Below are 17,896 nucleotides of genomic sequence, written 5' to 3'. Positions count from 1 at the left end.
TTACCCCACCCTAAAACACACACATACACAATTTATCTTATTTAGCTAAAATAAATCAGGTCATATACTCTCCACATGCTATTTGGATAGACGATCGGCCCAAATTGGGTGATAAATTTACGTTAGATTTATATGCAAAACTAAATTCTGAAGTATTTTTCTAACACCTAAAAAGAAGAATCTTATTTTGGGGAAGTGGGCTTTAGCTGATAGTATTCATCCACAAATTTATAACATTTTCAAATATTCTTTTAAACTCCTCTGGTATACTTTTAAAAAATAATATATAAACTGTAGAAAATATTATTAATGCCCCTAGCGCAAATGTATTTATTTAAAAAAAAAAAAAAAAATTAATTCCCCCCAAATGTATGCATAAATTGCCCATGATTTCAATTTCATAGAGAACGTTTTTATTTCATTACTAAGAAAATAATACTTAATTAATTTTGAAAAACAAAAACAAAAAAAAAACACACACAAATATTTGGAAGCTATTATCGTCAATAAAACTATCTTTTTCCTTTATATAGCATTAATAAAGAAATTTGTCCATTTGGACCTTTTTTTTTTTTTTTTGTCTTTTTTGTTTGTAAAAAAAGTATAGTTTCAGGTTTTAATTTGGTCTGTTTTGGCCTTTTTATCTGAAAAATTTGTCTTTAAACACTTATAATAGTTTAGCAACATTGTCCTGGCATTTCGATTGTTTTACACTTTTTTAATGACACTTTTATGATAGTTTTAAAGTTACATGAAAAATTAGTCTGTTGCTTTTATTGTTATTATTGTTCACGTTTGCTTAACTGAGTTAATTGTATATATACTCATCACACTGGAGTCTTTAGTCTTAAAAGTCGTTATTTACTTGCTTCCTCAAGCAAAATTAGAAAAAATATCTGTTTTTAATGTACAAAAAATCCAGCTCCCCAAAAATGGACACTATATTTGAGATAAGAATAAAAACTGCCCCACTGTAGAAGGATTTATTCTCCTCTAATCCAGGGGAGAACAGAAAGTTGCTGTGAAGTCTTGACGAGATAATCAAAGGGGGATAACTCTAAAGGGTTTAAATTTAAATAAAGCGATCGTTTTATTTACTTACTTTCTCATCAGAGTAAAGTTAGAGACACGTTCTGTTTTTAACGTGCATAATCCAACACTTCTAAAAGGGGTACTCTAGGGGGGTGTTTTGCTATACACAGAGGTACGAAAAAGTTGTCAAAAAACAAATATATAACAAATAAATGTTATCAAAGGCAAGATAAGTTACTTTCCCAGCTAACTGGATAAGTTTTGGTATTTGTACAGTTTAATCAAGACATTACAAAATGAAAATATTTTTTTTTATTTTTATTACATTTTCACCCCAAACAAGGCACATTGTCACTTTGTTGTAGGGGGCTACTATCAGGGACATATGCATCAGGGGTACTGTGTAGGGAGTTGGGCAGCAAGATGTCGGTTCACATTGCACTTGAACTTCTGCATGTCAGTACAGTTGGAGAAGCAGGGACCTGGAAGGGAATTCCAAAGTCTAGCTTTTCTGGGGAAGAAACTACTGGAGTAGAAGGCTGTCTTACATCTAGGGATCTCTACTGTGAAGGGGTGGGATTTAGCTGCTTTTCGGGTTTGTTGGGGGTATTTACATCGAGGGGGCACAAGTGTTTGAAGTTTGTCAGAGCATTCACCATTAAAGTACTTGTAGAACAGGCAGAGGGATGCAACATTTTGTCGATAGGACAGGGGTTGAAGTTTAGATGACAGTTTAGGACCTATCAGATTGGCGACTCTCTTTTGAACCTTGTCTAGGAGCGAGAGACTAGTGGCAGATGCACCAGCCCAAATATGACAACAATACTCCATACATGGCCGAATGGTGGCCTTATAGAGGTATAGGATACTTTCGGGCGTTAGTATCTTTCTAGCACGGTAGAGAGAACCTACCTTCTTCGCAGCGTTCTTGGCGATACTCTCAATGTAATTGTTCCAACTCATGTGTTGAGCATTAGGCCGAGGAATTTAAAAGTACTTTCAGATTAAGAGTCATTGGCCATTGCTATTGGTGGTAGAGAAGGTTTCTTGTAATTATTGAAGGAAACGAGTTTAGTCTTGGCAGCACTGAATGTGACCATCCATTTATGTCCCCATTCCACTACAGATCGGAGGTCATCCTCTAATGTTTCTGCCATTTCCTTAGATATGTGTTCAAATATCGAAAAAAGTTTCAATTGTACGTATCCGTTATGGAATGAAGTTCTCCAAAAAAAAAAAATTTCACTTAATTTCATCAAGTAGTTTTTATTTTACGGCAAAAAACAATTTGTTATGATACCAAGCAAAAGGTTCGATTTTTAGGAAGAAAAGCTAGTATTAAAGATGGGGAGAAAGTGTCGGCGCTTTAACTGGAGTTATCTCCCCTTGACGCTTCTAAACTCCAAACAAAAATTAAGAACAAATCCAAGATGCCTGCCTTCAAAGCGCTCTCATAAAAACGTGTTTTTCCGCTTGTAAAAAAAAAAAACTACTTAAATTTAGTGAAATTTATTTTTGGAGATCTTCAATTCAAAACGGATACGTACAATATAATCTTTTTTCGATATTTTCATTTTTTAATGTCTTGATTAAACTGTACAAGTACCTAAGTGTTTAATGTTTTATTCAATGTAAAATGTTTATTCAGTTCAAAAAACGAGTAATTTTGAACACTGCCAGAGAACAAGAAATGATGGCCGCAATGTTTTGGAAGACTTGATAATAACTTTAAAATAAGAAACCCACACAATAAATGTAATGGTAGCATTTATTCAATGCATTTTTTTTGTTGTTATTTTTATTTATTTATTGATTCCACTCTGTTCAATTACAATGAAAAAATATGACTGCCATAAGTATTGTAGGAGGACCCTTGATAATCGCTCCAAAATCAAAAATTAAGCAAAATACTAGTATGAGATTTTGATCACCAGTTTTAGGGATGTTTGTTATTAGTTTTTAAGGATATGTTTACGCCAGTTTTTGGGTTTACTTTAAGGTGATCTGCAATGGCCAGAACAAATCTTCGTCAGGAACATTTTTGTAGCAATCACCGTTTTCAACGCCAACGAGTATCAGAATGCGAATGCACATAACGTTGCGATTTGACCACCCCCACACATGTAACAAAGGAAGTATGTAACGTTTTCGCATGTAGTGATACAGCAAACAGGCTGGAACTTTTGAGGACATCATTATATAAGGATTTGCTGGGAAAATCAAATCCGTTTATTCCAGTTTATTTCCCCAAGACTGGATATCAATGAAACTCCACCACTGGGAGGGGGTTAAAATCCTTCATCTTGAATTTATACATCATGCACATGAACCTTAATTCTCATCATAGAAAATTACCACATCGAACGAGAATTTAATTCTTCTTTTAGACAATGTTATTTTGAACTACTGTTTTCTTATGTGATAAACACACGCACACATTCCGCTTACATGCTTTAATGACTGTTTTTTTTTTTCCTCAGAAAATAATCAAATTAATTTCAAGCCACGTGTGACACTCTGGACACAGAAAAATGAGTAATTTTAAACTCCATGCTATTCTCACGAAATCCTCATTTAGCTACTCCTGTATAATGAATACTCATTACAAGAAAACACTTACGTTGGAACGATTTGAATTACTATTCTTAATAGGTAAATAAACGTTTTTAGTGAGTTATCAAGTGTCGTTATTTTCCGGAGTTATTTCTATATTTTTATTTTATTTATCTGAGAACGTGATCTGGTGACATCTTTCTATTACTCGGCGGTCTCATTAAATTTTTTTTTTTACTTGGTAAATAAAAGATAAAATCTGTCATCTTTAAACGAATATCAATGTCTGTCATTCTTCTTTTGATATTATCATTATCTTTTTGCCTCTGTAGCTACCTTGTAGTTGTACAATCGATTGACGCACCTCTATATCGCCTCCTAACCCACTGCAACAACATTGTCATTCAGTAAACTAAACAAAATAATGAGTTAAGAAGGCATATATTCACAAAAGAGATATTTTATATATGTTTAAATGGAGGGTTTATTGCAATAATAGGAAAAAAACATTGAATGTTCATGAATATTTTAAAAGGCTTTGAAAAGTAAGGGGATTCATTAGCTGAGACATTAAAAGAAGTCCGGATCGATTAATTAAGAGCCATTTCAGGAAAATCGTATTCAAAACTTCTCTGCTCAATTTAATAAATTATAATTCATTTAAAGTTGTTCATAAGAGTTATAAATTTAATAAATTATAATTCATTAAAAGTTGTTCATAAGAGTTAATGTTCATTTGATTTCGTATTATAATTGGAGTTCAGTGAAAAAAAATGTGAAATATTTCAATGATTAAAGTTTATACAGATTTGCAGGCAATAATAAGTCAATGAGTTATGTGTGTGTCTGTATGTTCGTTAATGTTTGTGTGTGTGTGTGTTCGTTAATCTGTGTGTGTGTGTGTGTGTGTGTGTGTGTGTGTGTGTGTGTGTGTGTGTGTGTGTGTGTGTGTGTGTAGAGAGAGAAATGTTGCAGAGATGAGCGCCTACAATGGTGCACCTAGCAACACCGATCGACAGTTTCGGGTCAACTGGGTTCGACTGGTTTATTGAAGAAATATCTGGCTTTTAAAGAGTTTAGGTAGCTCCCAGAAAGACCATTCCAAATAAATTCACACATTTGTTGGAGAAACGTCGAAATTAGTCTATGACCCTGGTAAGAGACTATGTTGATGAATGAAGTCGAATTTTGCCTAATAATTATTGTTTAATTAGTTAGGTTGTGATGCGTTATATTTACTAAACCTTCAAGTTCAAATTTGTCGTATGATGATTATATCACATTGAAAAACTGGTTTCTTTTAAAGCAATTCAATTCAATTTTTTAATTCAATTTATTTGGCATACATGTTTTGTTGCCGTTAAGAAGGGCGCAGGAAGAGAGAAAAAAAAGAAGGAAACAAAGAAGGAGAGATTGGCACTGCCAATTTAGATGGCCAGAAATACAGTTGATCAGCACCTTTGTCTTGGAATGATCCGTTGATGATGCAGCAATAACCTCAAGTGGCAGTGTATTCTAGGATATGCAGATGAAAAATGTGGCTTTGCGTCAGTTTGACCAAAATCTCTGATGAAACAGCTTCAGGTTGCGTCCTCTCAGTCCACGTTTGGTTGCCAGGGTGAAAAAATAAATCACTACAATTATGTAAAGGATGCCATGCAGATTTACAAATTCCACAGAAAGATGTCCGAGTTCAGCAAGATAAATCTGACGAAGGGAAGAGATTACATCAACCGAACCATTATGAAAATAACGCTCAAGATGAGAATAGTAGTCAGAAGAATCCAAATGATACGAATTATCAATCCTCATCTCAAATGTTCAAAAACTCAATATGCTGTTCAGAATTTTGAATTGTCAGCTGTACGTTTTTAAACAGTGAATATCGATGTTACCGGGCAATTACTTATTAGTATACTTATATGACATAAGAATATTCTTTTCATTATTCTGACTCTACAGTATATATTAGTTAATATCTTATATATTTTTAGATAGAGTGATGTGGTTCTCGATTGATTAAATGTGTGGGAGCCTTTTCTAGTCTCACACAAAAACACGCGTTCACATCTAAAGCCATATTACTTGACGTGAGACTAGAAAAGGCTCCCACAATGTGTTTAACTGTGGCGGATATATGCTCAAGAGTCAAAACAATGATAAAAATATTCTCTTGTCATAGGCCTACTTATAACACATGTAACGGATAAGATAAACGTCGTTTATTTGCTGTTGAAAGAATGAACGTTTTAGTTATAACATGTTTTCATGTTCCTGCGTGTGTAACCAATGTTCGTTGTGGGACTGGTGTTGTAGTAAGAATAGGAAATGTGTGTTCATCTCAAGTTCGGGTCACTATCGTTTGTTCGCGCGTGGGAATTGAAGTGAGTGTTGTAGTGGAAATTGAAATGATAGTCCAGCATGTAGACAAAGAAGAGGATATGAGAGTTGACATCAGTTAGTAGTCAGCTACGCGAAGGTGTTCTCAGGGAACAGTAGTAGAGAGAGAGAGAAAGAGTGAGAATGTGTGCTACGGTCTGTTAGCTCGTGCCTCATACATAGTCACAGGGGTGTTGACGCGTGCGAGCGTGCGCCTCCCAAAAGGGAGGCGGCTGGTTAGCCCAACCTCTCTGGTCGAGAGCTGGTCCTAAAAGAAGGAGCCGGTTGTTACTCTCTCTTTTATACTCGTTTCCGGTGGTCAATTGCGCATGTGTATATTTCCTTAGAAAACGGAAGTGACGTCGTCCATGTGTGCGTTCGTGTGCGCATGTGTGAGTACATGTGTATACGTTAGTGTGTGTGTATATACACGTGAATGTGAATGTATGTACGTGAACGTGAATAAATGTACGGTTGTGGACGTGGGCACGTATGTTTGTGTGCGCGTATGTATATGACATAGCTTGAAATATAAATGCGTGTTTTTGTGCGAGACGAGAAAAGGCTTGCGCACACACAAGGAACCAGATATGTACCATAGCCGATATAGATATCTCCTAACATGTATTAATTATTCAAAACAGTGGATTGGAGTATGACATAATTACATACTCAGTTGTAAGTATTAATATTTAGGTTCAGAGTCTCTGCTTCATATTACTGGTGTATTCAGTTTGACATCAACACAGGCAACTGGTTTTGATCATTTGTTCATGCAAAATGAAAATCAGAAGGAGAAGACAGTATTGGAATTCTGACTGTTTTGTCACATATTCATAATTATCAATTTTTATTTCAATAGAACGCTGTAGAACAGGTCATGTAGAGAAATTTTTATAATAATATTAATTATTTTTAAATAAATGTTTTCAATTATATATGTTGCTGGTGGATATTTAAGGTAATAGATATATTAGTTAACAAATATACTATGCAGATGTGAACAATAAACAGGATGTATTTTAGACAAAGGTGCAAGATCAACAAAGATAAAGCTTACGAACCCTGGGGCAAATGTATGAAAAACAAGTTTAACGGCATTCATGTCAAAAGTGATTTAAGAACGTGAAATTAGAATTGGAAGAAGGGACTTATCTGTAAAGGTCTGTTTTGAGATGTTCTAACATGCATTAATATATTAGGTTGACAAGAAACATCTTGCAGATTTTAACTTTTAAACTCAGATGAACGTATCTCGGCTCAAACAACAATTTAATTATAAAGTAAATTTAATATAATAAATAAAAATGAAAAATAATACAATATATAAAAAAATAATAATGAAATAAATAAATAAATAAATGAAAATGAAAAATAAGACAATATATTAAAAAAATAAATAATAAAATACATGAATAAATTAAAATGAACAATAAGATAATATAATAAAAAATAATAAAATTATTTAATTAAAATGAAAAATAAGACAATATAATAAAAAAATAATAAAATAATAAATAAATAAATTAAAATGAAAAATAAGACAATAGATAAAAAACATTAAATAATAAAAAATATTACACAAATAAATAAATAAAAATGAAAAATAAGACAATATATGAAAAAAATAAATAATCAAATAAATAAATTAATTAATTAAAATAAAAAAGGTAATATATCAAAAAAAATAATAATAAAATAAATTATACATAAATAAAAATGAAAAAATAGACTATGTATTTAAAAAAACATGAATATTAAAATAAATAAATAAGTAAAAAGGAAAAATACAATATATTAAAAGTAAATTATTAAATAAATAAAAAAATTAATAAAAATGAAAAATTAGACAATATATTTAAAAAAAATTTTTTTAAATAATAAATTAATAAATAATAAAAATGAAGAATAAGACAATATATTAAAGTAAATAATAAAACAAATAATAAATTAATAAATAAAAATGAAAAATAAGGTAATATCTTAAAAAAATAAATAATAAAATAAATAAATAAATAAATATTAAAAATGTTAATATATATAATAAATAATAATAATAATAATAATAAAATAAATAAATTAAATTAAAATGAGACAATATCGTAAATATATATTATAAAATAAATAAATAACTTAAAATTAAAAATAAGACAATATATTCTACAATAAATAATTAAATAAATAAATAAAGAAAGGAAAATGAAAAATAAGAAATTATATTAAAAAATAATAAATAATATTTTAAATAAATCATTAAATTAATAAAAATGAAAAATAAGACAATATATAAAAATGAATAATAAAATAAGAAATAAATAAATAAAGATGAAAAATAACACAATATATTAACAAAATAATAAAATAAAAAAGAAATAAACGAAAACGACAAATAAGAAAATATATATTGTCTTAATAAATGCTAATATAAAACTAAATAAAATAACAAAAAATCAAAAATAACACAAAAAAATAAATGAATAAAAATACGAAATAAAATCATGAAAAAATGAAAAATAAAACAAAAATGAATAAAAAAGCAAGAAATAAGAAAATAAATAAGGAAATAAAGAAAAAAGTAAATTAGAAAAAATAAATAGATAAAAAAATGAAAAATAAGACAATATATTAAAAAAATAAATAATAAAATAAATAAATAAAAATTAAAAATGAGACAATATATTAAAAATAAATAATAAATAAATGAAGATTAAAAAAGTCAATATATTAAAAAAATCATAAAATAAATAAATAAATAAAAATGAAAAAGGCAGAATATTAAAAAATAAATAATAATATAAGTAATAAATAAAAATTAAAAATAAGACAATATATTATAAAAATAAATAATAAAATAAATAAATAAATAAAAATTAAAAATAAGACAATATATTAAAAAATAAATAATAATATAAATAATAAATAAAAATGAAAAATAAGAAAATATATTTAAAAGAAATAAATAATGAAATTAATAATAAATGAATAAAAATGAAAAATAAGACAATATATTGAAAAATAAATTATAAAATAAATAAATGTATAATAAGTACTAAAAATTTAAAATAAGACAATATATTAAAAAATAATATAAGTAAATGAATGAAAATGAAAAATAAGATAATCTATTAAAAAAATAAATAATAAAATAAGAAATAAATACATAAAAATAAAAAATAAGACAATATATTAAAAAAGTAAATAAATAATAAATAAATAAATAAAAATGAAAAATACGACAATAGTTTTAAAAAATAATAAAATAGATAAATAAATAAAAATGAAAAATAAGACAATATGTAAAAGATTAATAATAAAATAAATAAATAAATCAGAAAAAATGAAAAACAAGACAATATTTTTAGAAAATAATCAGATAATAAGATAAATAAATTGAAAAATAATACAATATATTAAAAAAATAAATAATAAAATAAATTAATATATAAATTAAAATGAAAAATATAACAATGTATTAAAAAGTAAATAATAAAATAAATAAATATGAAAAATAAGACAATATATTAAAAGAAATAAACAATAAAATAAATAATAAATAAATATGAAAAGTAATACAATATATTAAAAAATAAATAATAAAATACATAATAAGTAAATAAATAAATAAAAATGAAAAATAAGACAATATATTAAAAAAAATAATAATAAAATAAATATTAAATAAATAAATTAATAAAAATTAAAAATAAGTAGGTACGGGCAAAATGAATGCTGATGCTCAAAATGTATAAACACTTTACTTAAAAATTCACCAAAAATCAGGAAATTAACCAATTTTAATGAAATTTTCAATATTTATCAAATAATGATCGCAGAATATTATGAACTCATTATTCTTATTTACATCTTAGTGAAAATGTAATATTTTGTTTAAACAAAAAATAACTTTACTAAAGTTATGGTTTTCAGTAGTAAATAAAAAACGCAAGAATTTATTTTTGTTTTTTTATGTAAATAAAGCACCGTAATTTGTAAAAATAAAATAAGAATAAAATAATTTTTTACAGAATCATTACGAAAAAAGCCCCTGAAATCCGTATCAATGAAATCGATGTAACTCGAAGAAAAATTAATTTCTCGAACTACCAATATTATCATTGAATTAAGCATTTGTTTATTTAATATTTTCACATAAAAAAATTATTATTGCAAAAATTATTTCTACTTTTTTATGCTTACATTTTTAACGTAATCTTTACATGTAAGATTCTAATATTTCCATTGCACGCAAGAACGTATAATTATCAACGTAAAATAATGTTCGTATAATCTTGGAAAATAAAGTAAAAAAAAATTAAATCGAAAAACAGGAACATAGAAAATAATTTAATTAAAAAATGGCAAAAATTATACGAACGTTCTACCTCGCTCAGTACGGATGCGCAGAGTTGAAAAGAAAACCAGTCTGTTTTGCCCACCCTCCTCCTCTTTTCAACTACCTGCCTGTTTGTGTTTATGAACTTTAAATTTCACGTAAACATTATGATAAAATTTTACGTAAGTCTGTATTTTTTTAGTGTGTAATTTTTTCAATGATTATAAATTGTTTTCTTAACCAATTGTAATTCTGTATTAATATTAATAAATGATGGTGCTAACTTTTTTTTCAAAGAATAAATTGTCAGTAGTATAATTCATGAATTTAATTAACTTTTCTGCATTTTTAAATGAAGGAAGGATGGTCTGCGACTCAAAACAAAACAAAAAAAAAAGTCGCTCGGTATGTCAGAATAATGTTAAATAAAGACATAAATTATATCTAATTTGTCCTTCGATACATATTTGAATATTGCCGCTAGAGTATTTTGGATACTATAAACAAGTCTCGTTTCAACCAGTGATACATTTTGTAATAATTATTACTTTTTGAGCAAAATTTAAGTACATTTATTGTATTAATTCATTATCTTAAGACTTTAACTTAATACTTAACTTGGAAATAATTCCAGAAAACTTATATTTTCCTTCCCAGAAAAATGAAAACGCGATTTTTGTCATAATGAATTTTTACGTGAAATCTTGGGTTTTTCAGATTTGAGATAAAATTATTCCATGTATTTTTTTTTATTTCACATACTTTTTTTCTTTGAGAAAATAACTTTCAACTGTAATCTTTCAAATACAATAAAAAAGTACTCGAAAATTAAAAAAAAATTATTATGATTAACCGGCGTTAACCCCCCCCCCCAACTACTGAAGTAGCCATTAAATTGCCTGTACCTAAAAATAAGACAATAATTAAAAAAAACAAAAAAAACAAAAAAAGAAAACGGGGCGATACTCTCGGTTGATACCACACTAAATAGCTGTGAATGGTTAAGGAGGAATGAAAAGTGACGAGGGAAGTCACTAATCAGACTTTTATTGAAAGAGTACAAAGGGTACTAGAAGCTTGGGGAGGCTTGTTGCACCGAGATGGATCCCCAATTAGAGCAAGCAACCAATCGATCTGATTAAAAAATGGCCGATTTCGCCGATTTCGATGATAAGAATATGGGTGTGTGAAACATTCGCTGATCATCAGTCAATCCCGGGCAACGTCAGGTCTCTCTGCTAGTACATTTTACAAAGAATATGGAATTTTCAAATCCAACAGCATAACGACTTTCAAAACAATTGACCAAATTTTTTAAGTTTGGCCTAGAATAACGCATGCGCATTGCAAAATAATGTGTTAATATAATAGTAACAAAATAAAGTTGCTCGATAACATTTTAGTAGAGAGACAAGAAATATAATTAAAGAGTTGTCCTCCACCAGCATTGCTGAAACAATCCCTCTAATCTAGAGGCCCATCCAGATCGAGTGAATCTTTGAGTTGGGATCAAAGTGTAATATCTGGTAAGCCGTGAAAGGTCGTTGGACCTTAGGAGGTTTCTTAGCGCGGCCCTCCATACACTCTCTCAAGAACTGCGCTTTACGATTTTCGACGTGTCTCGACCTTGTGGTCAAGGATGAGGTCGGAAAAAGCCTCAACCATGGGGTTAGGGTAGGACAACTCCCGGTGTGCTTGAGGTATTGTGGTGAATGAGAACTTTAACTAGGATCAATCATAGACTAGCAAAGTTACAGTGACAAGGATGACCATAGACAGCTCGTCCCCAATTTTTGAATGGCCTTGTGCCTAATTTTTGTGTTTATTGCTGTTTTGTATCAAGTTTTCAGAGTAAATAAAAAATATATAACTCAAAGTGTAGTATCTGTTCTGATGCTACACTACAGATAATTTGCCCTCGGCCAATAGAAGGGAACCTCTCTAAACTGAAACAATTATTATTTTTGGCTACTACTAGAGTGTCCCTTTCTTGCCCTTCTTTTGGGGAGCTGGTTTTCACCCACATTAAAAACGACCTTACTTTCGTGGGGAAGCAAATAAATACCACTAGTTTGTTAGCATCAGCTCTTTGTATGAATGTTCCTACTTACTTGTCTCCCTACGAGGGCAGAGTTTGAGACAAGGGCGGTTTTTTAATGTGGGAAAAATCTAACTCCCCAAAAAGGGGGCACTCTGGATAGGAACAAAAATAAAAATTGGCTCAGTCTCGGAGGATTTCTTTTCCACTGATCGAGGTCAGAAAAGGTGAAGTGTAATTCTTTATATGACTGTTATGAAGCACGATAACAGAGATGTGTTATTAATAAGAATCATTGCGTTGGTGTGAAAGAGGAAAGTCAGCGGTGAACTGGGGTGAGTCGAAAGGAAAACATGAACAAAAGTGGATGGCAGACATCTTTCAAAAGAATCAGTAGAATAAAAATACGAAACGATAAGATGGTGGCTTATTTGATAGAAGCGGGTACAGTAACGATTGCTTCCGGCATAGATGATGAATTTCCAAATCTAAACGAAATGATTCACGGACGACAAAGTATGTAAGTGTCACTTTGAATGTCTATCATACCTCTAGCCCAACCCACGCGTATTTATTTATTTATTAGATGCGTCTATGCACCTCTATATGAGGTTCTGTCCGTCGATTTGTTGATGGACAGTCCATTTGTCTGTCACACTTTTGTTTGTAAAAATTTTTTTAAAAAGATGTGGCATTTCTATATTATTTCGTTCTGATGGTGTACAAGCGCCAAAATAACATATATAAGTTGACACTTCTACACTATTGAGACGAAATTTCGGAAACCGTAATACTGAATTTCACGGGAAAACAATGGTATTGTACTGACCAAAGATTTAGGTCACAAAACCAAAACCACTACTACCATCCTCTTCAGCATTATATTAAACCTTCCTCTTCCCTACAGTGTAAAAGACAATTCTCACTCCTTAACCCTTCCTTACACTTAATCACCCTGCTTACTGACTCCTCCCCTACCAGCTTGTTGCTAACATCCAAGTAGAGCACTCTGGTGCCTTTTCAACGAGAACGAGGCAGAGTTCACTGAGTCGACGTCCAGTACACACGTGTTTTGACGACTGCTATACTCATGTCATCTTACCATGGACAAAGCGGGGGAGAGCAGAGCGGTAGCTCTAGATATATCTAAGGCTTTTGACAGGGTATGGCATGAGGGTCTCCTCAGGAAAATTAAATCATACGGTATCACTGGTAGAATACTTAACATAATTAAATCCTTCTTAGATAAGAGAAAAATCCAGGTTGTCCTTGACAGTCGTACATCTAAACAGTGTGATATAAATGCGGGAGTGCCTCAGGAGTCTATCCTTGGACCTCTATTGTTCCTAATATTTATTAATGACCTCCCTGACAAAACTGCCTCTGAGATGGGTATATATGCTGATGACACCACACTCTATAACAAGCACGACAGGAAAACAAATGAACACATAACTAAAGAAATGGCAAAAACACTAGAGGATGACCTCCAATCTGTAGTGGAATGGGGACATAAATGGATGGTCACATTCAATGCTGCCAAGACTAAACTGGTTTCCTTCAATAATTACAAGAAACCTTCTCTACCACCAATAGCAATGGTCAGTGACTCCCTGTCTGAGAGTACATCTTTCAAACTGCTTGGCCTAACGTTCACAGGAAACATGAGTTGGAACAATTATATTGAAAACATTGCCAGGGTCGCTGCGAAAAAGGTAGGCTCTCTCTACCATGCTACAAAACTACTGACACCTGAAAGTATCCTGTACCTCTATAAGGCCACCATTCGCCCATGTATAGAGTATTGTTGTCACATTTGGGCTGGTGCATCTGCTGCTAGTTTCTCGCTCCTAGACAAAGTTCAAAAGAGAGTCGTCAATCTGATAGGCCCTGAACTGGCATCTAAGCTTCAGCCTCTATCCCATCGACGAAACGTTGCATCCCTCTGCTTGTTTTACAAGTATTTTAATGGTGAATGCTCTGACGAACTGCAGACACTTGTGCCCCCACAATGTAGACACCCTCGACAAACCCGACAGGCAGCTAAATCCCACCCCCACAGAGTAGAGATCCCTAGATGTAAAAGATCTTTCTACTCCAGTAGTTTCTTCCCCAGAACTGCTAGACTCTGGGATTCCATTTCAGGTCCCTGCTTCCCTAACTGTACTGACATGCAGAAGTTCAAGTGTAACGTGAACCGACATCTTGCTGCCCAAATCCCAACATAGTGCCCCAGTAGTTGCTGCCCCTGATAGTAGCCCCCCTACACCAAAGTTGCAATGTGCCTTTTTTGGGGTGAAAATGTAATAAAAAAATAAATAAATAAAATAAAATAAAATGATCCTTCAAATTAGTATTTGTGTTGTGTCTTATTCAAACGAGATAACAGCAAATATTACTGTATCTACCTATTATTTTCATGAAAACAATGGTATCTACGTATTATTTTCATGAAAACAATGGTATCTACGTATTATTTTCATGAAAACAATGGTATCTACGTATTATTTTCATGAAAACAATGGTATCTACGTATTATTTTCATGAAAACAATGGTATCTACGTATTATTTTCATGAAAACAATGGTATCTACATATTATTTGTATTTTTAAGATGATCGCATCCAAAAAATTACGATAAGGTAGAAAATTATTTATTAAAGAAAATAGAATTTGAAGAAAACGATCATATTTGCTTATGTAAGACATGGGAGAGTTCAAAAGGGGGGTACTTTTCAGTTTTGGTTTCAACAAGATGGCCACAATTTTTCACCAGTTATCACGATTGAAGTTTTGTTTTTATTTTTTAATAATTCAGTAATATTCAGGTAATTTCGACTGCATAATTTGGAAGATATTATTGTAATTAGAATTGACAAAAGAAAATCAGTAGAAACCATTTTTTTTATCTGAAAACTCCATTTATCGACTACAAAATCTCGTTCCAAAAGTTTACAAGCGCCATTATTTTTAATTTTTAAATTAATAAACAATTTGAATGGAATGAAACGAATGAACTTGGTTGACTTATTGTAACTTTTGAATCAGGGTGAAGCGAAGCGCTAGCAGCGTCAGAAATCGACATTGAAAATGCGTGATAAAAACTTGAATAATTAGACTTTCGAAGCTTATAACTACTTGAAAAATGTAATTTAAGCCCTAATTTTTTTTTTTCAATAAAAAGAGCAACGACCAAATTTTAAAATAATAACAGGTTTAATAGCAAAATATGCTATATTTGTTGGTTTAAATCGTTTTTTTTAAGATTTCAAGAAAATCAACGAATTTTAACTTACTTCGAATATAATAAATATATATAAATTCCAAAAAATCACTTACCTATAAAAATTACTAATCAATGGGTACTTCCACTCTTCATTGTTAAGAATTTATCCATATTTATATTTTATATTCCATGTACTTTTTAAATAAAATAATTTTTCAAACAAGGATTCAAAAATACCGCAATATCAAATGGTCACAACTGGAAGAAAGGGGAGACAAATGTGTCCCTTTCTTCGAGTAATGCAAGCGCAAGAATTAATCCCCCCTTTCTATTTCTGGCATGTGTTTGCTGTAAACAAAAGTTATGGGCCATCGTAACTTGAAAAATGATCACATTTCACTTATCAGTTTGTGCCGTTTATAAAATTCCACTCGACCAATTTTCCATTTTTTTTACTCTCTTAAAGAAATACATGAGTTTTTGATTTAATATATTTTATTTCTTCTTTCTTTAATCTAAAAAAAACATTGAATGAAGCAGAAAAAATTGTTGTAGGTATCTAATTTTTTCAGGATAAATTTTTTAAAATGTGAGGTTTCACTTAAAACAAAACAACGTGGTTTTAAAAAAGGGTTTTAAACTTTTGACTTTACAGGTAAATTTGCACAAAACTATTCTTTTTTGTTTTAAATTAGATTATTTTATTTATTGATCTTTTATCTTCAATTTGTGATATATAAATCTGAGGTGAGAAAATTAATTATTTTCATTTTAATAGACATTTAAAATTGGAAGGGTGAATTTAAAAAAAAACGTTTGTCAAGAATATTATATTCGGTTTATTGGAAAGAGCATAAAAGTTTAAATTAAACCTGCAAATATTGTAAAAATTGGACCAATAGAAAAATTTTGATAGATTTTTAAATTGAAAAAAATTTAACTCGTAAAATTCAATTCATTTTATTACATAGTAAAAATGGCTGCATGAGCACGCGCAGGCACTTTGTAAAGGCTGCTTTTTAAAAAATAAAAAATAATATTTCTATTATTTTTCCAAAAACTTTAATAGTTTATTTTGGATAAAAAGAGAAATTACGAGTTTTCTATATTTTATTCGCAGTTTTATGTTAAGGGTGTCAAAAATTCCCAAAGAATTCTGAGACACCTAATGAAGCGCCACCTAGTGAAGCGCCACCTGGTGACAGTTTAGTAAAACGCACAAAAATGGCGCCGTCCGTGTAATGCAAAACTGCCGAAATAATTAATACTAAACGTAAAATATTTTGTAGAAAATTGTAATAAATAAAAATAATTGTAAACTTATTTTGTAAAATAAATATTTATATGCATGTATTTAAAAAATGTTTATATATACTTTAAAATGTTTTTACATATATTTTTTAATTATTTTTTACAAATATTTTTAAATTATTTTTTACATATATTTTTTTAAATGTTTATTTATATACTTTTTCTAAATGTTTATTTACATATATTTTTTAATGTTTATTTACATACTTTTTCTAAATGTTTATTTACATATATTTTTAATGTTTATTTACATACTTTTTCTAAATGTTTATTTACATATATTTTTAATGTTTATTTACATACTTTTTCTAAATGTTTATTTACATATATTTTTAAATGTTTATTTACATACTTTTTCTAAATGTTTATTTACATATATTTTTTAATGTTTATTTACATACTTTTTCTAAATGTTTATTTACATATATTTTTTAATGTTTATTTACATACTTTTTCTAAATGTTTATTTACATATATTTTTAATGTTTATTTACATACTTTTTCTAAATGTTTATTTACATATATTTTTAATGTTTATTTACATACTTTTTCTAAATGTTTATTTACATATATTTTTTAATGTTTATTTACATACTTTTTCTAAATGTTTATTTACATATATTTTTTAATGTTTATTTGAATGTTTATTTTGAATGTTTATTTCTATATATATTTTAAATATTTATTTACATATATTTTTTAAATGTTTTTATGTATATATTTTAAATGTTTATTTACATATATCTTTTAAATGCTTATCTACATATATTTTTTGAAATATTTATTTAATATATTTTTAACATGGTTATATTTTTAATATGTTTATTTGGAGAAATAATTTTTTACAAAAAAATTAATATTGAATGCAGCAAAATGTTTTATTTTTTTAATATATAATAAAAATAAATTAAATAAATGTATATACAATTGAATGTATGTTTTAATATGGAAAAGAATATGAATTAATATTTTTGTTTTAAAAAGGGATTACCACATATCAAAACTCAGAGGCCTCTCGAGGATC

General features: G+C 29.2%; 1 protein-coding gene across 3 annotated transcripts in view; it reads right to left on the bottom strand.

Moving 5' to 3' along the window:
• The window catches only part of LOC145269813 (diphthine methyl ester synthase-like), a 902,043-nt gene that overhangs the window by 801,245 nt on the left and 82,902 nt on the right, over positions 1–17,896 (bottom strand). The window lies entirely within an intron of this gene.

The sequence above is a fragment of the Euprymna scolopes genome, chromosome 4 (genome assembly GCF_053919585.1).
Source record: "Euprymna scolopes isolate OS-2025 chromosome 4, ASM5391958v1, whole genome shotgun sequence".
Classification (NCBI taxonomy): Eukaryota; Metazoa; Mollusca; class Cephalopoda; order Sepiida; family Sepiolidae; genus Euprymna; species Euprymna scolopes.
Note: the sequence above shows the minus strand (reverse complement) of the source record. Positions and strands in the feature narration are given on the sequence as shown.